Here is a 14,150-nt window from a genome sequence, read left to right as displayed (position 1 = left end):
TCTGAGTACATTAACTGCTAATTTAGTTCAGCAGAAGCTTGAACACAAGCCCTGATCAGAGCTGCTCCCTGGAAGGAACGTGGTGGCACAGGTGCACAGGCCGCAGGCTGCAGGCCGCAGGCCAGGAGTCTCGTCTGGGCAGACTGTCCCCCACCCACCCGCCCCCGTGTTTCACAGACCAGGACCTGCGGGGGCTGCCCCACCAACCAGGCTCTGCCTCCCGCGTTCTAACACGATGGGAATCGTCAGGGGGTCTGTGGCACTCCTTCAGCTAAGAGTCAAGGTGAACGGAAGGTCATAAGTGTGGGAGCAGAATCGGTCCCCAGCCTCCAGCCTCTGCCACATGCAGTCCTGCAGCCGGGCCCTCGTGGGCCCCCCGCCTGCCGTCCCAGAAGGAAAACACTTACCCCGAGTTGTTGAGGAGACAGACGTGGCGCCTCCGACAGAAACCAGACCTGAGTTTTACAGGGAAACTGCTGCACATGAGAGGAAATTGGAGAGAGCTCACAGAATTCACAGACCTAAGGCCATTTATAGCTTTCTACAAAGAGAAAATGTAGCGATGTAGAAATAGTCCCCTTTAAGGGTGCTATTTATGATCCCCTCAGAAGCTTAACGTCAGTGCCGCAGGCTTCCTTTGTCCCGCAGCCCGTCTCCCCCTTCTAAACGTGTCCCGTGAGAGGCAGCTGGCCTAGGACGCGCTCCTACCTGAATCCAGCCCTCAGCCTGTCGCCTCCATGGGTCAGCGCCTCGCTCAGCTAGTTTCACCCAGTCGCGCCTTCTGTCGTTACTGTTTTGTGCAATAAGTTTTCACCAAACGCATTTGAGGCACCAGGTGCTGCCAGGAGCTGGCTTTCCTGTTTGCCCAGAGGGCCCTGGCCTAGCTCCCCCGACCTGGGCTGGGGAAGACTGCTGGACAGGGCCGAGAGGAAGCCCTGCCCTGCCACCCTGCTGGGCCCACAGGCGCTTTGACTGTCGCCGGAGGCTCCTGTGGGGTGTGTGGTATTGTCTGTATTTCATAGTTAAGGAAAACAGCTCAGAGAGGCTGGGTAATTTGCCCAGAGCCACAGGGCAGCTCCGGGGCAGCCGAGCCACCGAAGAGGTGACTCTGCTTGCTTGCAGCCAATCTCTGCTGTACTTGAGGGACACTGGCACTTCCGTTTTCACTCTGTAACTAGTCAGTCTGTCTCTAGTGTGCTTGTTTGGGAATGACCCCCCTGGTCCCCGCACCTGCTGAGGGAACTGTAAGCCCTTCCAGGGGTTGTGACGTCGATCACCGCTGCTTCTGGTGGCTCCTTTCAATGCCAGTAAAGAGACTCATCAACCATGGGACAAAGTCAGTAGCAGAGACGGGAATTTTCTTAGCTCAGTTGTTTGGCAACTCCGTGAACACTTGTTTGAAATTAAAACAGAAGAAAAGAACCCTGGATGTAAGCTAGCTGAAATAAGCAATAAGGAAATTAAATTCAACATCTGGGTGTGTCCATTTCATTTCCCCATCAGTAAATCAAAAGTGTATATTTGCAGAGATCAGTTCAAATATTTGCAAATGATTTAGCTTTTATATGTTATTTTTTAAAATTACCGTCTCAAGATTAGTTTGCCTGGTGTGGTGTAAATGCTCTATCTTCCTCGCTCCCCTTAATAAATGCCCCAAGGCGATCAGTGATATCCCCGTTTTTCAGATGAGGGACCCAAGGCCCACAGGTGGACCCCAAATCAGGGCGCGTCTAAGGAGGGCCAGAAATGCCGCCCCAACGCCCATGGTTTTACCTGCACTGTGCTGTTGTACGGCGTAGAACTTTGCACACATTACTCTTTAATGGTCACAGCAGTCACGTGAGTTCAGTCCTGCTGTGACTCTTAGTTTGCTGATAGGAGAACTGAAGAGAGACCTGAGGAGCCACCAGCTGGGAGTCGTGGAGCCCGTTAGGTCTGCCCAGAGACCCCAGACCCCATGCTCTCCTCGCTGTGCTCTACCGCAATTCTCAGCAAAGACGGGTAGAAAAGCATATTCCTGCTTGTAATCAAATCAAATATGTTATGACTTACATGCATTTCTTCAATTTGCAGCACGTAATGGTAAACCATGAGACAAAATTGCTTAAAATGATTTCTACAGTGCATGTGTATCTTAATTTTATTTAGTTCTGAAAAATTATGATCTCCCTAGCTTAAAATGATTTCTACAGTGCATGTGTATCTTAATTTTATTTAGTTCTGAAAAATTATAATCTCCCTTGCATTAATAGTGACCAATAACAGTCACCATTTCACGAAATCATAAGTAGAATCTTAAAGGCTTTTTAAAGCATTCAATGTCGGGACACCATTAGCCTTGACAGGTCTTTTCAAAATCACTTTTTCTGTAACAAGGACAAATTCCATCATTCAAGTTAGATTTTTAAAAGTTCTATAAACTGCATTGAAGTGACCCTGTTGAAAGTTTTCTGAACAATGATCTGGCAGTGTACACTGAGAACAGGGCAAACAGTGGGTTCCTGTTTTGTATTTCCTGTAGATTATTGTTGTGCTCTTATTTCTCTTTATATTACTATTCATTATGTATTAATTTTGGAAGAAAAGGGCCAACTATTTTACTATGTTTAGAACAAAGAGTATTCAAATATTCACATGATTCAACTTTGGGCTTTGGGCATTCCAGTTCTATTTCTCAAGGCAATTTTCACTCCACTAGGAAATGATAACGGGCCTGGAATTGAATGTAAGGGACGATTGTTGGTATAAGAAGTTCTTTCAAAACTCCTGAAACTGTTCACACACTGTCTTGAGGGTAGGCCTGATCGTCCACTGCTCTCCGTGGCCTTAAGGTCGCAGAGTTGAGCCGTAGATGGCTGTCCACTGAGAACCTGGCGTTGCCCAGCCCCCACCTTTGACCAGGTGAGAGCTCGGTTTGCCTCCAGAAGAGCTCAGCGGTCAGCCACCTCCTTCCCAACTGGCTCCCAGACAGGCCTCAGGGTTCATTCAGGAATGGGGGTGTCCACGGTTAAAAGGCAGAGGGTGGAGAAGCCTTCCGCCCAGTGGGCCTTGGTGATTGCTGTCGAAGCTGGCAGCAGGCGTCTGCTGGCCGGAACCGGCCGTGAGGGAGTTGGAGAAACCAGTGTTTTCAGGTAGCACAGCATCGGGGTTCTTCTGGAAAGAAAGAACGCAAAAAACGTCACCTGGGAAGCAAAGAGCAAGAGAATTGGGTCTGAGCCCGGGACTTGATGACCCTGAGCCTCCCAGAAGTGGCTCCCGGAGGCCAGCTTGCTGGGCGGGTGGGTGTGCGGGGACCCGAGAGCACAGGCAGCCCCTCGGCGCCTGCCCCTGGCGCAGTCCAGGGCTGCTCCAGCCCAGAATCCCCCTGTTTTTGTAAACCCAATAATCCTAGTTCATTTCTGGACAGTTAAAACATCCTCTCTGCTGTTGGCCCATTTTATAGAAACCAAGAGAAGTCAGTGATGTTGCCATGAAAACCCCGTGGAAGGGGACAACACATGGGGCTCTGACCGAGGAGCCGGTCCCCTGGCTCGGGCGGCTCATCGCCTCCGATGGCTCGTTGATCGGACGGGTGTCGCTGTTGTATGCTTCCTCCTTCCTCAAGTGTCCTTCCAGGGTGGGCCGTGGAAGCCGAAGGAGGCAGCAGAGCCTGCCGGCCCGAGACCTCCTCCAGTCTGCTGGGGCTCCCGTCCACTGCTGATGTACGGCCGCTCGGAGTGTGGGTCCTTGGAAAGAACTAACCCGGCGGCAGAAAGAGGGGGTTCTGTCAGGGGAGCGAGGCTGTTTGGAGCCCAGTGGTGGACAGGAGTGGGGGTCCTTGAGGGCTGGAGGTGAGAGGCAGGCCTGCCAAGAGCCGGCCCGGTCAGCGGGAAGTGCCGCTCCTCCAACGACAGGGCACCCGGCCACCCGTCGAGCAGCAGCCCTGAGCCGTCCAGCGAGCGTGAGGGCTCTTGCAGTCGCTCGTCTCCGTGCTTAGAGCCGCGCCGCCCGAGTTCCCCGTCGAGGGGCATGTGAAGAGAAAGCTGCAGGCACGCTGAGGCAAGTGCGGTGCGAGCAGCCGCGAGGGGCCAGCCCGCTTGAGAAACTGGGCCTGTGTGCAGCCTCTCCTGCCACCACTCACGGTTAGCGACAGTGTCCCGTCTCTGAGCATTTTCCTTGTGATCTGCGTTCATTTAGTTTTTCTAAAGCACTTGATATTAACAGAATGAAATCTCTAGTTCCTTTTAATCTTTAAATGCTGGCAACTATCCTTTACTGTTTTTTACTCATCCTTCCTCTCCATAAGCCTCGAGGACACTTCTCTAGCATTTTGCCTATTATCTACATGCGTGCGTATTACTTTACAAAATTAACTTGCTGTTGTAGGAATTGTGTAAGTGGCTCATGGATTGTTGGTTTGTTGGTTCACTGTTTGAAGGCCTCTGGAAGGATATTCGTCATACAGCATCCTGGTGATTTCAGACTGTTTCACGAGCTTGCACACGGCAGGTATGTGCTGGTGCACCTTCAAATGCTCTTTAGCATGGAGCAAGCGTTCCTCTGCCCGCCATGTAGAAGAGAAGGCCCGGGAGCTCCTTCCTCTCACACAGAGCCGCTCCCCACTCTGATCCTGCTCTGTGGCCACACATGAAATTCTCCTTGTCTTTCCTCTTGCCAGGAAACAGGATTGCATACCTCCCAGTTTCTTAGTCAGTGCCCGGTGGTTCGCTGTGTTTTATAGCGAATACACAGAGTGAACACAGGAATTGCGACCTGACCAGGCTGTGTTTTGGTTTGTGATCGGCCTCTCCTCTGAGCAGCCGGGCTTACAGGCGTCACGGCCGCCAGCACTGCGCAGACAACGGTGGCAGTCGGGTGGCTTATACAGTAGCCTCGCCTCGGGGGTTGTGGCGTCCTAAGAGAGTGCCCCGCGTTTCTCTAACAGGCCTGGAGAGGTGATGCATGAGTGCGGGTAACTTGATCTATTTTAACCTATTTTAGAAAACAAATGCAAACTTTACTAAGAAAACAGAATTTGCCATATCCCGAGGGGAAAAGCAAGTGGCATCTGCCTCCTGACGCAGCTTTTAAACCAGACATGTGGCTAGGAACAATATATGTCTGAGAATTCTCCTGTTTAGAAACAGTCACTAAATTAGAATACAGAGTTTTGTTTTTGTTTTTTGGGTTTTACATTATGTAGTAATTTCCATTTCAGGTGTTCTGGTGAATATGGAGCAAAAATGCCGATGTATGTTGCTTAACCTCATCTGCAGCACTTGTTCCACTGCGCGTGTACCAAAACAAAACCCATAGTGAGCACTTCCTACCAGCTGGGCGCAGGTTAGCTGCTAAGAACACGATGTGAGGGGACACAGAGATGTATAGGCTAGGGGACGAGAAATCAGCTGATCAGTGACTCGCTCAGGTAAATGCACCTGGCCTTGACCTGAGGAGAATGAGGAGTGGCCCGGGGTTTAAAATAGAAAATGTGGCCGGTGCCAGGGGGTCATGGAAGTCCCGCCCAAGGAAAGGCACTTAAGCTGAGAGCTGGACTCACACGCCAGGGAGGACAGCCGGGCGGGGGTGTTCCAGCGGGGACCGCGCGCAGCCTGAGTGGGGCACAGTTGGGACCTGAAAGAGGCAGGGGGTGAAGACGGCGAGCTGGGGGGGTGAACACCCAGGGGGGAGGGGGTGAAGACGGCGAGCTGGGGAGGGGGCAGAAGCTAAAGACGGGGGCAGGGGGGAGTGTGGCAGAGGCCAGCACAGGCCGCACAGGCCCTGTAAGAAGCTGTGCCTTAAAGGTCTTTATGCCGTATTTAGCAACTGTGGTAATATGCTCAATTTCAAAAAGAATATAAATATCAGGAAAGCTAAGTCATGCTTCTATAAACAGCAGAACTGCTTTTTAAACACATATGTGATGCAGGCAGCAAGATTAAATGTAATCAAGTTCAGTTTTAACTAAAAATTCAAGTTTTACCCAAGGCTTCAAAAAGTTATTTCTGTATACTCTCTTGGGTCTGATACTAGTTCTTTGGGCTCTCATTGAGATTTTCGCCCTACTTGGTAAAGTCCAGTCTCTAGATTGCACTTATACGTGATGGCAAATTGCCTTCTAAGCACTGTTCACTTAGCTTCAGTAACCAGACAGAAGAGACACGGGGTGTCCCAGCTCCCCAGCAGGAGCCGAGCACAGGCCCCGCTTCTGCAGCCGGCGCCGAGGGCAGCCCGACTCCTCTGCCCACCTTTCAGGCCCCAGCCGGGGCCCTGCCCACCGTCAAGGGGCCCACGCCTTGCTCTAGGCCACCTGCTCTAGCCCCGCGTGGTCTATCCCAGCCGTGCTATCCCACCCCCTGCTCTAGTCCCCCAGCTCTAGCCCCCTGTGCTAGGCCCCACCCCCCATCTATGCCCCTCCCCAGCTCTAGTGCGCCCCGCTCTACATCCTCCCAGCTCTATCTCCCCACTGCTCTATCCCTCTGTGATGGTCAGGCTATTGTGTCAACTCGGCCAGGTAATTGTGCCCAGTTATTGGGTCCAGCAAGCACTGGGCTAACTGTAATACAAGGGCATTTATGGACTTTAGTCACTACTGACTTTACTGCAGCAGTAAATCACAGATAGCTGGTTATAATTACATCAGTGAGGGAGATTGCCATCAGCAGTGAGTGATGCTCAACTCAATCAGTTGAACGCCTTAAAAGGAGAAGTGATTCCAGCATTGAGAGAGAATTTCCCAGCTCGTCTTTGGACAGCCAGCATCTCCTAGAACCAAGAATCTTCCCCACACTTTCATTGGAGCCCCTGGTTGCACCTGCCTGCGGAACCTGGACTTGTGCGTCCCCGTGGCATGAGAGACCCGTATAGCGTCGCACACTGTGGACAGAAGTCTCCTGTTGATTCTGTTTTTATGGAGAACCCTGACGGGTACACCCCCCCAGCACATTCCTCTGCTGCCCGGCACCACCTGCCGTCAGGTGAGCTGGCTGCCCTCCTGAGCTGACCGCACTGCAGGCACGCCTAGGACGCTGGCATCTGCGGCTGGAGCAGACCCCTCGGGCCCTCACACGCTTACTCCGGTGTCACTTTGTGTCTGCCCGCAGTGCCCCTTGCTTTGATCGGCATTATCTGACTCCGACTGCCTCTTCAGGGCCCTCTGGATTCCCGGCAGATTCAGAGGGTCCTGAGGCTGCCCCTAAGCGATGAGCCACAGCTTCTCCTGGAATGCCGACGACGAGCTTGGGTTGGCGTGGGCTCTGGCAGCCTCTGGGCATCTCCAGGGCAGCTCACTTTTCAAAGGACTTAAGGGAGAAAATGTGCCCTGGACAGCAGTGTTCCTGGGAAAACGACACTCCCTTCCTTCCTTCTGGAAGCCTCTTAAATAGTAGGAAGTGATGAGGCTCAAGTGAGAATTGAGTTCTCTTGGGAAAATTTTTTGAAAAAATCTCAAAGATCCCTCAAAATGCATGCATTCAAGAAACCACACACATAATCAAAGTCCCTGGAAATCATCCCGGTATCTGAAATGACCCAATTTGTCCACATGCAGAAATCTGCAGTTATTCAAATATAGTTTAGTCATTTAGCATTTACAGTGAGCCGGACTTTTCTACATTCCTTTCAAATAACAATTAATTTAATCCTCACAGCCACCCACTGAGATAGGTACTGGAAACTGAGGCACGGAAAGGTGAATACCTGTCTTGGGTAAGGGGCGCGCTGGCGTTGGAACGCAGGACCCCTCACCGACTCACTGGCTTATGCACAACCCCTTCTAATTGTCCCACCCGAGAAAGAGACGGCAGCCCCGGGTGGCCTCTGCTGCGGAGCTGAGTCTTCACTGCTCCCTCTGAGTGAGGATTCGGTTTTATGAACCTGGAGCCACCTGAGGAGCGGCGTCCTTGGCGCTGCTGCTGCAGGCTGCCGAGCTGCAGGTGTCAGCCCCTGAGGCGCCCTGAAGCAGCAGGACCCGCAGCCGGGCGTGGGCCCCAGGGCGTGACTGGGGTTGAGAAGATCCTCCAGTGGGTGAAAACACCCTGCAGGAGGGCCATGTCTTCCTTCCTTTTCCTTGTAGATATATATGTTTTCAAATATTTTTAATTTATTCTTAAAAGATACATAGATCACACAAAAGCTTGCGTCTTTTTAAACGTTGTCCTGGCTAGACCGATGCTTGGGGAAGGATGGGGACGCGCAGCTCCGCTGGCCTTCACGTCCACGTGTCCTCTCCCTCTCCGCCTCTTAGGGCGGCCCCAGCCCGCCCGCTCCTCGTGGAGCGTTTAGGAAACTGGGGGTCTCCACCTGGGACCCTGTCGGAAGGGCACGTGCTCAGCCGCTCTCCCCAGGCCCTCGAGGAGACGCTGGCGTCGCTGAGGTTTGACTACATAGCTGCACAGAGGAAACGTCGTGCAAGCCGTCTATGTAAATTCAGCTTGCTAGTAGCATTTCAAAGAAGCAGGTGGCAGTAACCTTTTCCAACATTACTCCTAATAAAATATTTTCTTTACCTCAATCTGGCTGAAATACTACCATTTCCACATGCAACCAGTGCTTAAGAATCAACGTGATCGCTTCCGTGTTCTTTCCCATGCTGTCTTTGGGGTCCGTTGTGGGTATTTTACACTCACGTGACCTCTCCGCTCTGGCTCTACAGCCGCCTGGAGCCGCCCCGGTGGTGGAAAGCTCTAGGCTTAAAACTGATGGAGGGCTTGGTCTGTCTGGGGCTGCTCTGCCAACGGGGCTGCTCTTATCCCCATTTTATGGAGGGCGGGGTTGTGCCAAAGCCTGTTTAGCCCTTCAGTAATATAAGAAGCCCACATCTTATTTAATTTGAATAAATTTATTTGTTTTCTTTTTTTAAGCTTATTAACAAAATCACTACCCTTCGTACAATCAGTAGCTTGTAAGATAAAGGATATACGAGTTGGGAAAGTGGCAGAAGTCAAATGTCGTGTCCTTTCACCTTTCAAAGTTGGCTTTGGACGGCTTGCACCCTTCACTGGCCTCCGGTCAGTCGGAGGGTGCTTCCTTAAGCTGTGGGCACCCGGGGTCCTGGGAACGAAGGAGACTTGGGGATTCATGTGGTAGAAGCCCATATGGACGCAAATACCCGGCTCATAACCTGCTTTTTCAAGAGCAGGTTCTGACAGAATAGGACTAAAATAGATCATTGTGAGGCAAGGGGCTGCCCCTTAGGAATGAGGTAAAAAGCTGGCAGTTTGGAATTTAAAAATAAAATAATGGTTGACTTAGTAATCAAATAGTTAATCTTTATTTGGTTAACTGCATAGTTTCTCAAGGAAGACCAAGTTCAAAATGTATTTCCTTCTTATTAGAAACTATTCTAAAGAGGTAAAATAGAAAGAATTTTTAGAAATTTATCTATCTGAGACCAGACACTTCCCATTTTTGCCAGCAGAATTACCATTTAGCATTGTGGTCAAGTGAAATAAATATCATATATTAAACAGGCAGGTTCCTAAGACATTATAATATGACCATTGAAAGTAAATGAGCAGAAAAATACATTATACTACAGTGATTTTAAAAGAAAACACTGGTGTATATGTTTTTAATAAAGCAGATCTTATTTTTAAATTTTGATTGGATATTTCAAACGTAAACTATAGTTCTTTTGTATTTAAATATCTGCATAGTTTTATCATCAGGTTTATTGAGCTGAAAGATTTCACTATTTTACTAAATTACTGGAAATAATCATATAGAACTTTCACCCTCAGTATTTTCAATATTCAATTCCAGTGTCTTTCTGTAAATGCAAAGAAAGATTTCATATGAGCACCTAGAAACCCACCTCGATAACAATAATTATAAAATATTTCAAGGCAGCTTTTATATTGGATTAAGATCAGAGAATCTTCTTTCACCTTTTCTGCAATATGTTTGAACTGCCTTAAGCATCCCCTTTGTTGTGGGGCAGGTAGAAAGGAAGTTAAAATGATTCAGGGATTTTATCTGCATGGAGTAAATGCTTTTATCAAAAATGCTAAGTATTTCCTTGGTAGGAAGTAACTCATTTTCCTTCTTACTTTACATTATGTCAAAGGCATAATGGAGTAATGGAAGCGGGGATCCAGTCTGATGACACACCTTATCTTCAATCACAGTGGGAGAGCGAGCTTGTTCTCTAGGGATATGATTCAAATAGTCTCAGCATGTGAAAAAGAGGCTGCCAAAGCCGGTAAAAAAGTTCTGTTTTCATTTCTCCTTCTTGCTGCTTGTGTGCTGCAGCCTCCAGATCAGCAACTTCGATTTGTTCACTGTTGTGTTTTCCAAAGGCCAAGCTTATAGGAGGGACAGAAGTGCTAGTGAAACGAACGGATGGATGAATCAATGTCTAGAGCCTGTTATTTAATCCTAGAAACAAAGTTACAGCTCGAAGCTTGCTGGGCGTCCTTGGTGCAAGCTGAATCACTTCTTCACTGGCCCGGAAGGCAGGCGCCGGCCACCGTGGCTGCGGCAGTGTGTCCGCGGCATGTGGCTCGATGGTTCCCAGACTTTGCCAGCAGATAAGAAATGTCAGCAGCTCAACCCAGTAGCTTTCAAAAATAGCCTGGTTGATGAAACTGGAAATTTAGCTGAGGGCTAGAAATAAACCATTTGTCTTCAGTCTTAAGAAGAAAAGGCTGACAAGGGACATTCCTACAGAGAGATCTAAAATACTTTTAAGACCCATATAAGTTAGAAATAAAGACCAGAAGAAGCGTCTTCTCTCTCAACAAGGTTTAACTATAACATCTTGTTTTTGACGAATCAGGTGAATCATTCTGGAAACTTGAAGATTACGGCAAGGAACTATGTTTCTTTAAGATTCCAGTAAAGTTCCCGCCTCCCCCCCCCCACTAGTGCTGGCAGTTTTCCTCAAAATTTAAATGAATGTTTGCACAATGAACCAAGTTGTTGTGGGTTTCCTGGTTCGTTTTCCCCATGGGGGGATGGGGTGGCGAGTCGCCGGCACCGCGTTTTCATCCCGTCGCACACAACTGGCTGCTGTGACTGCTGAAAATAGCGCCAATGCTCCCAGACAGAAGCAGCTCCCAGCAGCTGGGATTCTTTTCCCCTCTGACCAGCCTTCTCTCTTGCCTTTTTTCCCTTCAGACACTTGGATCGGACTTAACCGTAAACCTCTGGAGTTCAAGACCTTTTAAAAAGGGCTAAATAAACCATCTCTCCATGTAAAAGGCCACTGATTCCTGCTTCCCCTGCTTAGGACAACTGTTGAACTCAGCTGCTCGTAGGTAAGACTTTTATTCTGGCATTATTTATTGGTTGATACGCTCATGACTCGTGTTTTTAAAAAACGTACTGATAGTGAAAACGAGCTGAGGCGGCCACCGACGTCCAGGTGAGCACTGGGCGGCAGAGCACAGCTCCAGCACCTGTGGGCCGGTGGCCACCACAGACTCACCGAAAGCTCCTGCGTCCACCCAGCACTGGACAATGCAGCAAGCTCTAATCAAGCCTGATTGCCAGGCCAGTTCCTTTTCAGACATCATAATTTTGTTGTTTAGACTACTTACTTATTTTTAACATTCTAAGGGCATTTGAAAAACACCTGAGTAAAGGAAGGACATGAGAAATTATTCCCTAAGGACAACTCAAGAGAGCTATATTATATTTTGTCCTCTCTTTCATCCCTGTTTTGTTAATTGCTGTTTTGGAACTAGAGTGCTTTTTCTTTTGGTATATTCCTGGCATAATTTGGGTGACTCAGTTCTGAGAATTCCTTATCTAAGCCGAATTTATTTTGCTAGTTACATTTGCTGGCAGGTTTCTCTAATGTGACAATCTGATGTTTTCTGAAGTTTTCTGTGCCTCCTCTCGCCCCCTCCTTACACTTGCTCTTGACATTTTGCAAAGCACTTTGATCTGTGGACTTTAACTTCAAACACTGCATTGGCTTTGATTGTGGGTATTTACTGTGTTCAGTAAAAAGCCTTTTGTTTGTTTGTTTGTTTAGTGCTCTGAAAGCATTTCCTTTAAATTATCTATTGGGGCTTTGTATTTCCTTACTGATATATCTTTAGGTTTTACTTGTATAGGTACCCACAGCTATGTTTTGAAAATACTGTTTTATGACAAGATTCTCTCACCATACAGACTTGAAAACAATTCACTGCTCCCCACCCAGCAGATGTCTAAAAGCAAGCAGCAAAAGGCAGTGCCCAGAAGGGCCTTTATCAGCCTCTCGCTTGAGTGTTCTGCTGTCCCCAAATTCTTGTGTGCCTCAGGCCCTGACTTGTACATTTTCTAACATGAACACTGAAACCCTTGGAATTCAAAGACTTTCTTTCCAAAGAAGTTTATTGGTCTCACAGACCACATATTAAAAGAAAACATGCATTTTAAATGAACAGTGATCTTTGGGGTAACAAAGAAAGACAAAGAGGGAGATAAAAAGAGAAAGAAAGAGAGAGGAAGAGAGGAAGAGAGGAGGAAGGAAGGAAGGAAGGAAGGAAGGAAGGAAGGAAGGAAGGAAGGAAGGAAGGAAGGAAGGAAGGAAGGAAGGAAGGAAGGAAGGAAGGAAGGAAGGAAGGAAGGAAGGAAGGAAGGAAGGAAGGAAGGAAGGAAGGAAGGAAGGAAGGAAGGAAGGAAGGAAGGAAAAGAAAAAATTTTAAAAAGGAAAGCTAAAGCGAAAACAGTAGACAAAAGTCTGTTACACGAGTGAAACTTCTCTTGTGTGAGGGATAATAAGAAGGTGGCAAGGTATTTCTTAAAACAGGCAATATGAAGCACTTTCTAGGCATTCGGTCAATGTTGAATTTTCTCTTCACTCCAAAGTATAAAGTTTTCTGTCCTTTCTACCCCACCCCGAGCACAGAGTATTTCTAGAGTCCTCAGCCAGATTCTGAGCTTGAGGCTCCTTGGCCACTTGACCAGCTGCCCCTGCAGGCCGTGCTGCGGTCCGAGGAGAATGCGCCTAATCCTGTAGGGATCCTGGAGTCTGGTCGAGGGCGTGGCTCGCTGCTAGGAAGGAAGGCAGCGAGGGGCAGCGGGACAGGCCTTCGTGGGGCAGAGCTGCGGAGAGGACTCTCCAGATTGGGAGCAGATGCAGTTGGAGCTGTGAGAATTCAGACGAAGAGGAGGGAAACTTAGCGACGACCAGTCTCATTTTTCACCTCCCGGAGTGGACATCCACTTTCCATTCTCCCCTTCAGATCCATGCTATACGGAGCGTGTTAATCACCCCGCTTCTGTGTGTGGTCAACATTTTAACTCCTGCAGGCCTCGGGCTCTGCGGTAGCCCTTCCCTCTGGGACAGGAAGCCTCCGCCGGGCAGTGCTGAACTTTGCACCCATTACACAGGTTCAGCTGCAGAGTCCAGTGGCACTATGGGAAACCGGTTTTGAGGACGGTAGATGGCCTATCCGCTCTTGGGCAAGGCATTTCTTTCCTATTTCTTTCCCCTGGTTCTCTTCACCCCTTAATTTGACTTTGAAATTTCGGATTGTTAGAATGTGAAACTCGAGGTGAAACCCAGCCAGTCCCGTTGAGTTTCACACCGGCTCCACATGAAAGAAGCTTTCTACCCAGCCTTGCTCGAAACTTGGCCCTTGGTTGCCAAAAGCTTCGTGAATGTCAGTGAGCCTGGACGGGAAACCTGATCCCAAGCCAGGTGACTTCTGGTGACTTTGAGGCTTCATCGTGCAGGTATAGGGTGTGTGAACAAGGCGTCCCCTTTTTACATCTATACCACCGCAAGTTAATGTGGACCCGCGTTTTTTCCAGTAAACTCCCATTTGTTCTATGATATTTAAAAGCCAGCCTCAACCCTCATGTGAGTTTTTATAGCTGTGGTATTTCAGCGTTGGCGAATAGAAGCCTGACACAGAGTGGTGTGAGCACGTCGGTGTAATTCAGTTGCAGGAAGGAAGTCTCAGGAGGGGTGGAATGTCTTTCTTTGCTTAAATACACCTCTGGCTCGTGAAGAACAAACAGGGACATTTTGTCCAGGTCAGCCTGCTTGACAGTATGCCTTTTGTTTGCCCTCCAAAGCTGGTGTCAAATATATTGGTGGAAAAATAATAAACTTCCAGATTTTTTTTCCTCCTGCTCAGCTGATACACTCCTAGGGCACAGTGTAAGCTCTGAGACGTTCAGTTTTGTGCTCGTAATGGAATGTACACGGGGAATAAAGACTGCTCAGTAGG

At 48.7% G+C, this 14,150-nt stretch overlaps 1 protein-coding gene across 47 annotated transcripts in view; it reads left to right on the top strand.

Annotated features, from left to right (window-relative positions):
- SORBS2 (sorbin and SH3 domain containing 2) overlaps nucleotides 1–14,150 on the top strand; it is a 206,868-nt gene that overhangs the window by 19,124 nt on the left and 173,594 nt on the right. For 44 of the 47 annotated variants that reach the window (XM_071212566.1, XM_071212563.1, XM_071212599.1 and 41 more), the window contains exon 2: nucleotides 11,098–11,237. The gene's annotated coding sequence lies outside the window, so the exon portion shown is untranslated. Of the gene's footprint in view, nucleotides 1–10,503; nucleotides 10,757–10,949; nucleotides 11,238–14,150 lie in introns of those variants that run through there. The other 3 variants (XM_071212567.1, XM_071212583.1, XM_058289788.2) reach the window with 3 other exon arrangements.

The sequence above is a fragment of the Dasypus novemcinctus genome, chromosome 29 (assembly GCF_030445035.2).
Source record: "Dasypus novemcinctus isolate mDasNov1 chromosome 29, mDasNov1.1.hap2, whole genome shotgun sequence".
Classification (NCBI taxonomy): Eukaryota; Metazoa; Chordata; class Mammalia; order Cingulata; family Dasypodidae; genus Dasypus; species Dasypus novemcinctus.
The sequence above is the reverse complement of the archived record's forward strand: the minus strand, read 5'-3'. Positions and strand labels throughout refer to the sequence as shown.